The sequence below is a fragment of the Schistocerca piceifrons genome, chromosome 3 (assembly GCF_021461385.2).
Source record: "Schistocerca piceifrons isolate TAMUIC-IGC-003096 chromosome 3, iqSchPice1.1, whole genome shotgun sequence".
NCBI lineage: Eukaryota > Metazoa > Arthropoda > Insecta > Orthoptera > Acrididae > Schistocerca > Schistocerca piceifrons.
The window spans coordinates 922,583,156-922,599,156 of record NC_060140.1 but is presented as its reverse complement, the minus strand read 5'-3'; positions in this window follow the sequence as shown (position 1 = coordinate 922,599,156).

Below are 16,001 nucleotides of genomic sequence, written 5' to 3'. Positions count from 1 at the left end.
CTGTAGTTTGTGTGTGTGTGTGTGTGTGTGTGTGTGTGTGTGTGTGTGTGTGTGCGTGCGTGTGTGTGTGTGTGTGTGTGTGTGTGTGTGTGTGTGTGTGTGTATGTGTTTTACCTTTTGGAAATTACTCTGCAGACCGACATTTTAAATTCACTTGTACAGCGCTTACTTGCTACAGTTTTGCCTTGAAAGTGACGGGGTGGTCACCTGTCAAAATCTCAGGAGTTGTCGACGACAACACCCGGCTTCATTCCCATAAGCTATTGGAAGATTGTATTAGCCAAGAGAAACTAAGTTCTCGTAAAATGTTATCGTTTCACCTGGAACTTCAAGCCCAAATCTGAAAAATGTTTCATTTCTGTCATTGTTTCTCTCATGTTTCGACCAAACAGAATGTGCGAAAGAGTGCATACTTGGCTTCATCACCAGATGCAATCATTGGTGAGCGCTGTAATTTCGTAAACCGAGCGTCTTGATCCCGGCCGGTTAGCAGCTTTTCTTGAAGCCTACTGAAAAGGTGGAGTGGAGATGTTCTTGATATGATCCATCCACCTGTTCGCTACTCTCCCCCACGTCCAATGCGAGACAATTATGGTCGCATTAGTTCTTCTGTCGATCCATTTTATACGTAGCTTCCTTTGCCAGCACCAAAGCTCAAATGCGTCAGTCTGTGGACTTGAGCGTCCATGTTTCGCAAGCGTGAGAGAAGACAGGAATACGAGTGTTTCATGTAGACCCACCTTTGTATAGTCCGCCGTCTCCCTGTTCTCCGACATCTCGGTAAGACTCCTCGTAGCTACTCGACCTAGCGTGATCTGCCTTCTTATCTCATCTTCGCAACTTCCCGTGTCGCAGATGCTTAACCGAAGACAAATGTAGGCTTGTAAGATTTCCAGTTCTTTTAACAGACCTGTGCGCTACACCTATGCTCCTCGAACATGTATCATGAGCTCGCAATTGCTGAGATGGATGCCTAATCCGTATGATAGACTAACGGCATGTGCTATTGTCAGTAATTCGGTTAATTCATCTTTCCTGTTGTCCGTTGTTATTGTTGTGGTCTTCAGTCCTGAGACTGGTTTGATGCAGCTCTCCATGCTACTCTGTCCTGTGCAGGCTTCTTCATCTCATAGTACCTACTGCAACATACATCCTTCTGAATTGGCTCAGTGTATTCCTCTCTTCGTCTCCCTCAACGATTTTTACCTTCCACGCTGCCCTCTCATACTAAATTGGTGATCTCTTGATGCCTCAGAATATGTCCGATCAACCGATCCCTTCATCTAGTCAAGTTGTGCCACCAACTTCTCCCCAATTCTAGTCAATACATCCTCATTAGTTGTGTGGTCTACCCATCTAATCTTCAGCATTCATCTGCAGCACCATATTTCGAAAGCTTCTATTCTCTTCTTGTCTAAAATATTTATCGTCCATGTTTCACTTCCATAGTTGGCTACACTCCAAACAAATACTTCCAGAAACGACTTCCTGACATTTAAATCTATACTCGATGTTAACAAATTTCTCTTCTTCAGAAATTCTTCTCTTTCCTTGCCATCGCCATTTTGCTTTTTATACCCTCTCTACTTCGACTATCATTTGTTATTTTGCTCCCCAAGTAGCGAAATTCATCTACTACTATAAGTGTCTCATTTCCTAATCAAATTCCCTCAGCATCACCTGATTTAATTCGACTACATTCCATTATCCTCGTTTTGCTTTTGTTGATATTCATCTTATATCGTCCTTTCAAGACTCGTCCATTCCGCTCAACTGCTCACCTAGGTCCTGTGCTGCTCAAAAATGGTTCAAATGGCTCTGAGCACTATGGGACTCAACTTCTGAGGTCATTAGTCTCCTAGAACTTAGAACTAGATAAACCTAACTAACCTAAGGACATCACAAACATCCATGCCCGAGGCAGGATTCGAACCTGCGACCGTAGCGGTCTTGCGGTTCCAGACTGCAGAGCCTGTAACCGCACGGCCACTTCGGCCGGCGGTCCTGTGCTGTCTCTGACAGAATTACAATGTATAAGGGATCTTTTACGTTGGGATAAATTTATTTTATTTTTTGTTAGATGTTTTCGTTAAATAGCTGAATAAATTGTAATTAGGAATAATTAATTAAGCAGAGTTGAAAAGATAAAGTCGAAGAGACGTTCATTGGGCGTACATGGTCGTAATGTAACGTCATTGCATTGTTCGGTTGTTAAAACAAGTCGTTTGTGTTCCGTTCTGCTGTTCGGTCGTGCGCGTATCTGAAAGGAATTAATTCGGGGACTAGAATAAACTTTCACATAATAGTTACGATTCGATGTTCCGACAAAATTAAATGTTAATTTGAATTGTGGGGGACAGGATTAGTTTTGACAGATACGTGAAAACGGACGTAACGAAAGTTGTTCGCGTATCATACTTGAACGTGATTTTTTATTTAATTAACGATTGCGGCCTCATTAAAAGCTATTATCTCATGATTAGGATCAATCCCTCTTTCCTCCTAGATAGTGATCATTCATTAACATTTATGTCATAAGAAAAAGGATTATTAATATAAGTGATGATAAATGACAATTACGTGTTATTCTGTTAGTGTGGAACCGACGTAATATCTCTGAAATGACATTGATATATAATTTGTGTTAAATTCTGAACTGAGATAGGAAGTAAATTGAAATTAGTGAACATTTGATACTGAGACTATAGAAGCAGAAGCGCTTAAGGTTTCTCTGCTCTAAAATGGCAAAATATGTACGAACTTCAACTCAATAGTCGACATTATGTATTGCAAAGACATCAGCATTTCATACTTATTTTGACGAAGCGCTGTTAAACAAATGAACGTTGAGTCTCTGTACGAGTAATAAAATTAAATCTTAAAAACATAATTAATAACGGTGAACTCCGCTTTAACAAATTGTATTGCGTGTCGTCATCGGGCAATAACTGCTCAACCCTGGTGACCTGTGTGGTGAAATTAGAAGTCGGGCATATAAAACAAACTTAAAAATCCATTCAAGCTACAGTGGAGTCGGCACAACACGATGTGGGCAGCTATAAATGTCATCGGCGAACACCAAATTTTTATTTCTTCTCCATGGATTTTAATCTCCAATACGAATTTTTCTATTGTTTCTTTTACTGCTTGCTTAATATACAGATTGAATAGGCTACAACCCTGTCTCACTCTCCTGCCAATCACTGCTTCCCTTTTATGCACCTCGACTCTTATAACTGCCATCTGGTTTCTGTACAGATTGTAAATAGCCTTTCGCTCCCTGTATTTTACCCCTGCCACCTTTAGAAATTGAAGAGAGTATTCCAGTCAAGATTGTCAAAATCTTTCTCTAAGTCTACAAATGCTAGAAACGTAGGTTTGCCTTTCCTCAATCTATTTTCTAAGATAAGTCGTAGGGTCAAAATTTCCTCCTGTGTTCCAACATTTCTGCAGAATCCAAACTGATCTTCCCCGACGTCGGCTTCAACCAGTTTTCCATTCGCCTGTAAAGAATTCGTGTTAGTATTTTGCATCCGTGGCTTATTAAACTGATAGTTCGGTAATTTGCACATCTCTCAACACCTTCTTTCTTTGGGATTGGAATTATTATATTATTCTTCAAGTCTGAGGGCATTTCGCCTGTCTCATACATCTTGCTCACTAGATGGTAGAGTTTTGTAGGGGTGGCTCTCCCAAGGCTAATGGAATGTTGTCTACTCCCGTGACGTTGTGTCGACTTAGGTCATTCAGTGCTCTGGTTAGGTTAGTGTTGTTTAACGTCCCGTCGACAACGAGGTCATTAGAGACGGAGCGCAAGCTCGGGTTAGGGAAGGATGGGGAAGGAAATCGGCCGTGCGCTTTCAAAGGAACCATCCCGGCATTTGCCTGAAACGATTTAGGGAAATCACGGGAAACCTTAATCAATTCAGTGCTCTGTCAAAGTTTTCACGCAGTGTCATATCTCCCATTTCATCTTCATCTACATGTTCTTCCATTTCCATAATATTGTCCTCAAGTACATCGCCCTTGTATAGGCCCTCTATATACTCCTACCATCTTTCTGCTTTCCCTTCTTTGCTTAGAACTGAGTTTCCATCTGAGATCTTGATGTTCATGCAAGTGGTTCTCTTTTCTCCAAATATGTCTTTAATTTTCCTGTAGGCAGTATCTGTCTCACCATAGTGGCATATGCCTCTACATCCTTACATTTGTCCCTTAGCCATCCCTGCTTAGCAATTTGCACTTCATGTCGATCTTATTCTTGAGACGTTTGTATTCCTTTTTGCCTGCTTCATTTAGTGCATTTTTATATATTCTCCTTTCATCAATTAAATTCAATATTTCTTGTTACCCAAGAATATCTACTAGCCCTCGTCCTTTTACCTGCTTGATCCTCTGCTGCCTTCACTACTTCATCCCTCAGAGCTACCCATTCTTCTTCTACTGTATTTCTTTCCCCAATTCTTGTCAATTGTTCCCTTATGCTCTCCCTGAAACTCTGCACAACCTCTGGTTTAGTCAGTTTCTCCCGGTCCCATCTCCTTAAATTCCCACCTTTTTGCAGTTTCTTCAGTTTCAATCTGCAGTTCATAACCAATATATTGTGGTCAGAATCCACATCTGCCCCTGGAAATGTCTTACAATTTAAAACCTGGTTCCTAAATCTCTGTCTTACCATTATATAATCTATCTGAAATCTGTCAGTATCTCCAGGCCAGTTCCATGCATACAACCACCTTTCATGATTCTTGAACAAAGTGTCAGCTACTCCTCACTAAGGTACGAGCATATGGGATTGGTTCCCAAATATGTGAGTGGCTCGAAGACTTTTTAAGTAATAGAACCCAGTACGTTGTCCTCAATGGTGACTGTTAATCGGAGGTGAGGGTATCATCTGTAGTGCCCCAGGGAAGTGTGGTAGGTCCGCTGTTGTTTCCCATCTACATAAATGGTATTTTGGACAGGGTGGATAGCAATGTGCAGCTGTTTGCTGATGATGCTGTGGTGTATGGGAAGGTGTCGTCGTTGAGTGACTGTAGGAGGATACAAGATGACTTGGACAAGATTTGTGATTGGTGTAAAGAATGGCAGCTAAATCTAAATATAGATAAATGTAAATTAATGCAGATTAATAGGAAAAAGAACCCCGTAATGTTTGAATACTCCATTAGTAGTGTAGCGCTTGACACAGTCACGTCGATTAAATATTTGGACGTAACATTGCAGAGCGATATGAAGTGCGACAAGCATGTAATAGCAGTTGTGGGGAAGGCGGATAGTCGTCTTCGGTTCATTGGTAGAATTTTGGGATGATGTGATTCATCTGCAAGGGAGACCGCCTATAAAACACTAATACGACCTATTCTTGGGTACTGCTCGGCGTTTGGGATCCCTGTCAGGTCGGATTGAGGGAGGACATAGAAGCAATTCAGAGGCGGGCTGCTAGATTTGTTACTGGTAGGTTTGATCATCACGCGAGTGTTGCGGAAATGCTTCAGGAACTCGGGTGGGAGTCTCTAGAGGAAAGGAAGCGTTCTTTTCGTGAATCGCTACTGAGGAAATTTAGAGAACCAGCATTTGAGGCTGACTGCAGTACAATTTTACTGCCGCCACCTTACATTTCGCGGAAAGACCACAAAGATAAGACAAGAGAGATTAGGGCTCGTACAGTGGCATATAGGCAGTCATTTTTCCCTCCTTCTGTTTGGTAGTGGAACAGGGAGAGGAGATGCTAGCTGTGGTACAAGGTACCCTCCGCCACGCACCGTATGATGGTTTGCGGAGTATGTATGTAGATGTAGATTAAGTTAGGCTCTGTGCAAAATCCTAACAGGCAGCTTCCTCTTTCATTCCTTACCCACATTCTGCTGCCTACAGCTATTTTAATTCGAGCACTTCGTTCTTGGTCAACCATTCTTATTCGTCGTTCTCATAGTTCGTTACAACAGTCCAAAATCTGTTCATTTGCAGTGCCAGAGGCATGCCTACGTGTCATTCGATACTCCGTTACGAAGCACTCGGGGGAGGGAACAATGGGGAGATGTCAGTTGACGCAGACAGGAGTCGCCGGTGGCAGCGCGCGGTACAGGGAAACACATCCTGGGCCACGTCAGCTGCGGGACCAGAGGCAGTCTGAAACGCAGGCGCTGCCCGAAGCCTGGCGGGCGAGCAGCGGCCGCGGCAGTAGACGTCGCTCACCAGCTCTGCCAGTGACGGCTGCCGTCCAGATCGCTGCTGCTGCCAGTGCTGGCTACACTCACGCACCATCGATTCCATGAGGCCCCGCCCACCCTCTGCTACACTCGGAGCCGTGATGCGTTATTTTGTAGCTGGCTGGCACAGCCCACTCGTATCGTTCCACCCCGCTCACATCTCCTTCGGGCTCCGCCGAAATAACACCAATGGACTGGTGGACTGGCAGTCATATGGACGAGCTGTGCCAGTTGAGGCCCTTTTTCCTGTGCTGTGCCATAAGCCGCTGATGTTTCGAATAATGATGCACTGGTATCTGCCAGTATAAACTGATGGCAAGGAAAGGTACAACACCAAAAACTAATCAATTTACAGTAAACAAATTCTGGAATACGAGGGTAATCACAAAAGTAAAGTCTCCAATTTGTTTACACGTACACTACTGGCCATTAAAATTGTTACACCACGAAGATGACGTGCTACAGGAGCGAAATTTAACCGACAGGAAGAAGATGCTGTGATATGCAAATGATTAGCTTTTCAGAGCGTCCACACAAGGTTGGCGCCGGCGACGACACCTACAACCTGCTGACATGAGGAAAGTTTCCAACCCTATTTCTCGTACACAAACAGCAGTTGATCGGTGTTGCCTGGTGAAACGTAGTTGTGAAGCCTCGTATAAGGAGGAGAAATGCGTACCATCACGTTTCCGACTTTGATAAACGTCGTATTGTAGCCTATCGCGATTGCGGTTTATCGTATCGCGACATTGCTGCTCGCGTTGGTCGAGATCCAGTGACTGTTAGCAGAATATGGAATCGGTGGGTTCAGGAGGGTAATACGGAACGCCGTGCTGCATCCCAACGGCCTCGTATCACTAGCAGTCGAGATGACAGGCATCTTAACCGCACGGCTGTAACGGATCGTGCAGCCACGTCTCGATCCCTGAGTCAACAGATGGGGCCGTTTGCAAGACAACAACCATCTGCACGAACAGTTCAACGACGTTTGCATCAGCATGGACTGTCAGCTCGGAGACCGTGGCTGCAGTTACCCTTGACGCTGCATCACAGACAGGAGTGCCTGCGATGGTGTACTCGACGACGAACCTGGGTGCACGAATGGCAAAACGTCATTTTTTCTGATGAATCCAGGTTCTGTTTCCAGCATCATGATGGTCGCATCCTTGTTTGGCGACATCGCGGTGAACGCACATTGGAAGCGTGTATTCGTCATCGCCATACTGGCGTATCACCCGGCGTGATGGAATGGAGTGCCATTGGTTACACGTTTCGGCCACCTCTTGTTCGCACTGACGGCACTTTGAACAGTGGACGTTACATTTCAGATGTGTTACGACCCGTGGCTCTACCCTCCATTCGATCCCTGCGAAACCCCACATTCAGGATAATGCATGACCGCATGTTACAGGTCCTGTACGAGCCTTTCTGGATACAGAAAATGTTCGACTGCGGCCCTGGCCAGCACATTCTCCAGATATCTCAGCAATTTTAAACGTCTGTTCAATGGCGCCCGAGCAGCTGGCTCGTCACAATACGCCAGTCATTACTCTTGATGAACTGTAGTATCGTTTTGAAGCTGCATGGGCAACTGTACCTGTGCACGCCATCCAAGCGCTGTTTGACTCAATGCCAAGGCGTATCAATGCCGTTATTACGGCGAGAGGTGGTTGTTCTGGGTACTGATGTCTCAGGATCTGTGCACCCAAATTGCGTGTAAATGTAATGACATGTCAGTTCTAGTATAATATATTTTTCCAATGAATACCCGTTTATCATCTGCATTTCTTCTTGGTGTAGCAATTTTAATGGTCAGTACTGTACACCTGTTTATTTCTCAATGGTTTACGTCAGTTTACTGCTTGCAGATAGAGCTATTCTTCGACATAATCACCATTTCTGTCGATTCATTTTTGTAGACACTGTGGCGGTTTTTGTATGCCTATGTCATACCAGCTCGCCGCCATGTTGTTCAGAAAGTCATGAACCTCTTATTTCACCTCGTCGTCGGCGCTGAATCGCCGGGGCCACAATTAACGCAGACAGGTACTGTGAGACTCTGAAAAAACTCAAACGGGCGATTCAGAACCAGAGATAGGAATGTTGAGCAAAGGGGTAGACATTCTCCGAGACAACGCTCGCCCACACATCGCTCGGCAAACCGTTGTTCTCCTGTAACAGTTTTAGGGGAACATAATCGCCCAGCCACCCACCTTATAATCCTGACTTGGCACCCAGTGACTATCACCCGTGCCCTAGGTTAAAAGAACATTTGGCCGGAAAGCGATTCAGCTCCAACGACGAGGTGAGGGAAGAGGTTCATAACTTTCTGAACAGCGTGGCGGCGAGCTGGTACGACATGGGCATAAAAAACTGCCACAGCGTCTACAAAACTGCATTGACATAAATGGTGATTATATCAAAAATATCTAAATGTTCAAGCTTTAAACTGATGTAAACCATTGTAGAAATAAACAGGTCTATGTACTTATAAAAAATAGGAGACCATACATTTGGGATTACCCTCGTACATTGGCCTAGGTAACACAGTTCAGTGACCAAAATTGTAAGACCACAGGTTAACGTAAGTGCTATATAAGCCATTGCGAGAGTGGAATTCTGGTCCATTAATAAGTAGTTTAACTGCTAGAATTTGAAATGCAAGCTTACAAACGTGCAAACAACGTGTTTTACAGGTGCTGCATGTCAGTTTGTGGAGTAGAGTACCAGGCCTGTGGTCGGTCAGTGCAAGGACAGTTAATGACGCTGTAGTTCTCGTCCGATGATGTCCCATAATGTGGTCGACTGGAATAGGTCTGGTGATCGAGCAAACCAAGGCAACATAACGACGTTCTGCAGAGCATGTGGAGTTAGAAGAGCGGTTTCTGGGCGAGCCTTGTCCTACTGGAAAATACCAACGGGAATGGCAGGACAACAGATCTAATCACTAGAGTGACGTACGTATTTGTTGTCACGGTGTGTGGATAACCGCGAGAGAGCTCCTGCTGTCATATGAAATTGCACCCAAGACTATAAGTACAAGTGTAGGTCGAATGCGTGTAGCATGCAGACAACTTTGTTGCAATCTGCTACGATTCACTGTGGACATGGGACAGTGACTGATCAAATATTTAACAATGAAATTCGCCAACAGCTGTGCCATTGACATGTTATTTTATTGTAACTATGGGCTCCGGCATTCCATTATGCCATCTTCAGGCCCCATTACGGTGCACAACAGGATGCGAAACTGATAGTTAAAATAAAATAAAATAACACGTCAATTGGACGGCTGTTGGCGAATTTCACTGTTGAATAAAATGTTTGTTGCAAACCCTCAACTGTCCTCCTCGTAACCAACACGCAACTATCACTTATAGCGAGGCAGAACCAGCTTTCATCAGAAAACACAACAGACGTCCGTCTGGCCGTTCAGTGAGCTCTTGCTTGTCGCCACTGAAGTTACAGATGGCATTTTACTGGGGTTAGTGGAGTGCACGGTTCACGGAGATTAGCTTGAAGCTGTTCTTGAAGTAACAGGCTTGAAGAAGTTCGTTACTGTATTTCCAAATGATGCTAAAATTGCTCCAACAGATGCAGTGCTGTGCGCCAGACCCATACACCGAACGCGATGGTTTTCACTTGTAAGTAGGCTGTTTAGGTTTTTATGTTTGTAACTCCACGTATCGCTCTGTATGATAATCGCTGACTGTGCTGTGTGCAGTCTGTGGCTGGTTGGACTCATTGTTGGAATATTCGCTTGGGTATTGTTGGGCAGTTGGATGTGAACAGCGCGTAGCGTTGGGCGGTTGGAGGTGAGCCGCCAGCAGTGGTGGATGTGGAGAGAGAGAGAGATGCCAGAGTTTTGAGAGATTACTATGTGAGCACGATTTGGACGTGCGTCCGTCAGAAAAAGGAAATTTGTTTAATTGAATGTTTTATATATATATATATATATATATATATATATATATATATATATATATATATATATATATACAGGGTGTTTCAGAAATGACCGGTATATTTGAAACGGCAATAAAAACTAAACGAGCAGCGATAGAAATACACCGTTTGTTGCAATATACTTGGGACAACAGTACATTTTCAGACAGACAAACTTTCGAAATTACAGTAGTTACAATTTTCAACAACAGATGGCGCTGCGGTCTGGGAAACTCTATAGTACGATATTTTCCACATATCCACCATGCGTAGCAATAATATGGCGTAGTCTCTGAATGAAATTACCCGAAACCTTTGACAACGTGTCTGGCGGAATGGCTTCACATGCAGATGAGATGTACTGCTTCAGGTGTTCAATTGTTTCTGGATTCTGGCGGTACACCTGGTCTTTCAAGTGTCCCCACAGAAAGAAGTCACAAGGGTTCATGTCTGGCGAATAGGGAGGCCAATCCACGCCGCCTCCTGTATGTTTCGGATAGCCCAAAGCAATCACACGATCATCGAAATATTCATTCAGGAAATTAAAGACGTCGGCCGTGCGATGTGGCCGGGCACCATCTTGCATAAACCACGAGGTGTTCGCAGTGTCGTCTAAGGCAGTTTGTACCGCCACAAATTCACGGAGAATGTCCAGATACCGTGATCCAGTAATCGTTTCGGATCTGAAAAATGGGCCAATGATTCCTTTGGAAGAAATGGCGGCCCAGACCAGTACTTTTAAAGGATGCAGGGACGATGGGACTGCAACATGGGGCTTTTCGGTTCCCCACATGCGCCAGTTCTGTTTATTGACGAAGCCGTCCAGGTAAAAATAAGCTTCGTCAGTAAACCAAATGCTGCCCACATGCATATCGCCGTCATCAATCCTGTGCACTGTATCGTTAGCGAATGTCTCTCGTGCAGCAATGGTAGCGGCGCTGAGGGGTTGCCGCGTTTGAATTTTGTATGGAAAGAAGTGTAAACTCTGGCGCATGAGACGATACGTGGACGTTGGCGTCATTTAGACCGCAGCTGCAACACGGCGAACGGAAACCCGAGGCCGCTGTTGGATCGCCTGCTGCACTGGCTGCGCGTTGCCCTCTGTGGTTGCCGTACGCGGTCGCCCTACCTTTCCAGCATGTTCATCAGTCACGTTCCCAGTCCGTTGAAATTTTTCAAACAGATCCTTTATTGTATCGCTTTTCGGTCCTTTGGTTACATTAAACCTCCGTTGAAAACTTCGTCTTGTTGCAACAACACTGTGTTCTAGGCGGTGGAATTCCAACACCAGAAAAATCCTCTGTTCTAAGGAATAAACCATGTTGTCTACAGCACACTTGCACGTAGTGAACAGCACACGCTTACAGCAGAAAGACGACGTACAGAATGGCGCACGCACAGACTGCGTTGTCTTCTATATCTTTCACATCACTTGCAGCGCCATCTGTTGTTGAAAATTGTAACTACTGTAATTTCGAAAGTTTGTCCGCCTGAAAATGTACTGTTGTCCCAAGGATATTGCAACAAACGGTGTATTTCTATCGCTGCTCGTTTAGTTTTTATTGCCGTTTCAAATATACCGGTCATTTTTGAAACACCCTGTATATATATATATATATATATATATATGCTGACTTTTGAACATTATTAATGTAAATACATTCTAACTATGCCTATCAGTAGTCAGTGCCTTCAGTAGTTAGAATCTTTTATTTAGCTGCCTGTATTGGCGCTCGCTGTATTGCAGTAGTTCTAGTAACGAAGATTTTTGAGACGTAAGTTATTCATGAAACGTATATGTTATTGTTAGTCGGGGCCATTCTTTTGTAGGGATTATTGAAAGTCAGATTGCGTTGCGCTAAAAATATTGCGTGTCCTTTTAGTGATGATCAGAATAAGTAAAGAGATTAATGTCTGAGTACGTTCAGTTTTGCTCAGCTGTTTGAAAATCAAATAACATAAGAGTTTTTTCATCACAGTCATTCATAATTATTTCTAAGGGGACGTTTCGTATTTCATAATTTTTCTAAGAGGATGTTTCACCCTCTCGATAGTGTGACGTGGCCTTCTGGTGCCCGGCCATCTTGCGACTGTACATTCTCGTGGCGACCGCCGCCAGCAATCATGTACAGTAGCTAAAGTCCTGTCAAGTCTTCTTGCAATATCGCAGAGGGACCATTCAGCTTCTCATAGCCCTGCTACAGACCTCTAACGCAGTGAGGTGTTGATAATGGCGTCTTTGTAGTCTTACAGGAGTGACTAACTTCGACTCACCACGTGTAACGCCGGAATTGCATATCCTCCTATTTCCATCTATTGTACTATAATTTTTTTCCTTGTTTTGTTACCTCAAGATATGACATTTCTGTGTCTTTATATATAGTAATTGTTTTAGTATTTGTATATATATATATATATATATATATATATATATATATATATATGCATTTATGTCGATGTATTATCGGTTTGTTTTGTAATATTATTTGTATTTTACGCTGGGTCTTGCCTAGGGAAAACTATGCTATCTAACGAATACATCGATAGGTCGTGTGAAGAACGAAAGTGTCTAGGATCTTTGATAGTGTTAACTCTGTCGCGTGGAGCGCGGGCAGAGAGAGTCTGGCTGGGGTGGTGCAGTGGAGCAGGTGTTGAGTGACGCTCCCGCGAGTTGCCGCGCTTTCGGGGTTGGGCAGCATGTAATTGCGCTCGACTTGCTATGATAGTTTCTGACACCGTGTCGCGGACGGGAAGCATTAGCTGGCGCACATCAAGAGCCCGTTTCGCCTGGTGACCGTGTCGAGAAGAAGGCGTGCCAACATCCAGCTTCTGCAACAGCGACGGCCGACAATGAGTGACTGTCGCCACCTCCTCGATCGACGGCTTCAAACCTTCAATCAACCAAGGAAGACTGGAAGCACGTATAGTTTTAGAACTGTATGGCAGACCTCAGCTTTTCAAACTGTTCCATTTTCATAACAAAATTACTGCAACGTAGCATGAACCTTTGTTGCTCATTGTCCCAATTGCATTACCAAGCAGGGTCCCTTCCTTTTCCGGAATGAAGCCGAGTGTCGTTGAAATTCAGACGCCAGCGTTAAAGTAATATCATTCGATTTCACTGCTTGAATTTCAAAGTTCAGTTAACGTATTCATAGCTCGCTACAATATTTAGATTACACAAGCACAAATTAAGAGTGCGAGTTTTTAGCTTACACGTGACTGCAGCTCAGCTTGGTACGTGCTAAATTTTACTATTGTTAATTGTTCAGAATCATTTAATTCAAGTTCAAAGTTAAATCTCTTATTTCTAAATTGCATAGATTCAAGTAGCTTTTGAAATTATTGTTGAGGTAGCCCAAGACTAACCGTATTTTACTGAATTTCGATGTGCTTCAGAAACAAAGCTCACTATTAATTTCAGTCACTAAATTAACTTTCAATTTTCCGGTTTTATTAATTCTTTTGCCAAATTAAGTCAGTGTGTAGCGAAATTTATTACTTCTGAAAAACTTTCAGGTTTCACGCTACACGTGGCTACCTTCAGTTGCCACGCTTCTAGTGCTAATTATATGTGTAATAACGTTTCTTTTTCAGTTACTATAGTAATTGTCCATAGGACTTGCGACCGTAATTTCCCCCAAATCTCAAACATCTAATTACCGCTAGTTAATCGTTAATGTAACGGCCGCACATTTACTTTCTTTATTAACTTTACCCCTTTTCAAAATTAATTTCCACCAGTTTCATTTGCATTTTTCCTTTCATTAAGATGTAACCCTTTCCTCCCTCTTTACCAACAAATTAACTTCGGTGACAATTGCTTTTCCCAAATTTCCATTAGGTACACGCGGTTTAATTTTTCACTGTCATTAAGGTCGATAAGTGAGGGGGAGGTTACACACGTCCAGTCTCAAAGACAACTAACGCACACTAACGGTACACCGTGTATTTAAAGCAAATTTGATTTGCCTCCTCATTGTGCAACTATTTGCTCCGCTCTTACTCGACGACAGTAAAATTTTTAATAGACATCATCTTTCAGATGCGGAAGCACACCTACAAACTTTTGTTCGTGTCACACAACACTTTCTTGGTGCTGCGAATTCTTTTTCCCTCAATGTATTATTTCATATGGGATTAATGACCCCCCACCCCCCATTAATAGTGCAGGATGCCAAATACACAGTTGCCATGACAATATTTGTACTGTTGTTTGTGTTTGTTCGTTAAACAGGTTCCAGGTCACGCCTTCACGCTATTTTCTTTTTTTCCAAAACAACGAACTCGTATGAAGGTCAATGTTTATTTAGCTTCCATAATTAAAACCACAACACAAGCCAGAAGTACTCAATTACCACGCTACATCAGCACTGACACCTCCATGCTGCGCGAAATTTACAATGTGATATAGATAAAATACACACTTCTCTAACTGTCAAAACATCTGTTTGTTACGGCCACCGATTTCCTGTTAGCACTCCTCACCACTACCGCTCATGTGTGCTACCTCTTCCCCCTCCACAGTGTAGGATACTGCTTTTATTTTACTGGTTTGAGACGTCATTCCAATGGCGTCGAACAAGCTCTGCGTCACTATTATGTGTCTTGTGAATCAAATGCAGTTTCATGTAATTTTAAGCTGTCCTATTGGAATTAAGCCCGCATCTCGTGGTCGTGCGGTAGCGTTCTCGCTTCCCACGCCCGGGTTCCCGGGTTCGATTCCCGGCGGGGTCAGGGATTTTCTCTGTCTCGTGATGGCTGGGTGTTGTGTGCTGTCCTTAGGTTAGTTAGGTTTAAGTAGTTCTAAGTTCTAGGGGACTTATGACCACAGCAGTTGAGTCCCATAGTGCTCAGAGCCATATTGGAATTTATATGGGTAATTCAGTGTATCCAGAAGATATTAGGAGTTCCTCACAAATCGCCGCTTTTGTTTGCATTGAAGAGTGTCTATGGGTAGCGTGTTTGATTGATAATGAAGAAGTCATTGGTCCCGGGTTCGAATCCCGCCATCCCTTAAATTTGAAAAAAAGAGATCAGCGGCTGAAGACTTTCAACATAAGAAGTCACCCTCATTCTGCCAACGGCCTTGCCAACGATGGCGAAGGAGCGGACAGATGTCCAGGGCATTCTCTTGTCCTAGCGGCGGGAAACTGCTCCTAAAGGCACAAGAATCAGCAATAGTCAGCGGCATGAGGATGCACAAGGCAATGGAAATCACTGCATTAAGGACACCTAACGTGTATCCACAGAAAATGCGGCCTGGAATTTAAAAAGTTTCATGATGATCCCTCCATTGGCAAAAGATTTCGCAATAGCCCCCATTCCATCATTTGGATTTCCGGGAGGCGACTGCCAAAGGAGAAGTGACTATGAGAAAAAGATTGAATAACCAATGAAATGAATGCCGAAAGCTTGAAAGAGGTAGAGAAGCTAGAAAATCTGAAAAGGGAATCAATAGGCTTGATCCAGATACAGTGGAAGTCAGTGATGTTAAATGGCCAGAAAACAAGGATATCTGGTCAGATAAACATAGGATAATACCAACAGCAGCAGAAAACGATACAACAGGTGTACGATTCGTAATGAATACGTAGGTAGGGCAGAGAGTGACTTACTATAAACAGTTCAGTGACTGGCTTGCTCTCATGAGAAACGACAGCAAACCACGCTGACAACTATAATTTAGACATACATACCGACGTCACAAGTTCAAGGTGAAGAGATAGGAGAACTACATGAGGATCCTGAACGGGTAAATCAATACGTAAAGGGAGATGAAAAACTAATAGTCATGAGCGACTGGAATACGGTGGTAGGGGAAGAAGTAGAAGAGAGGATTAC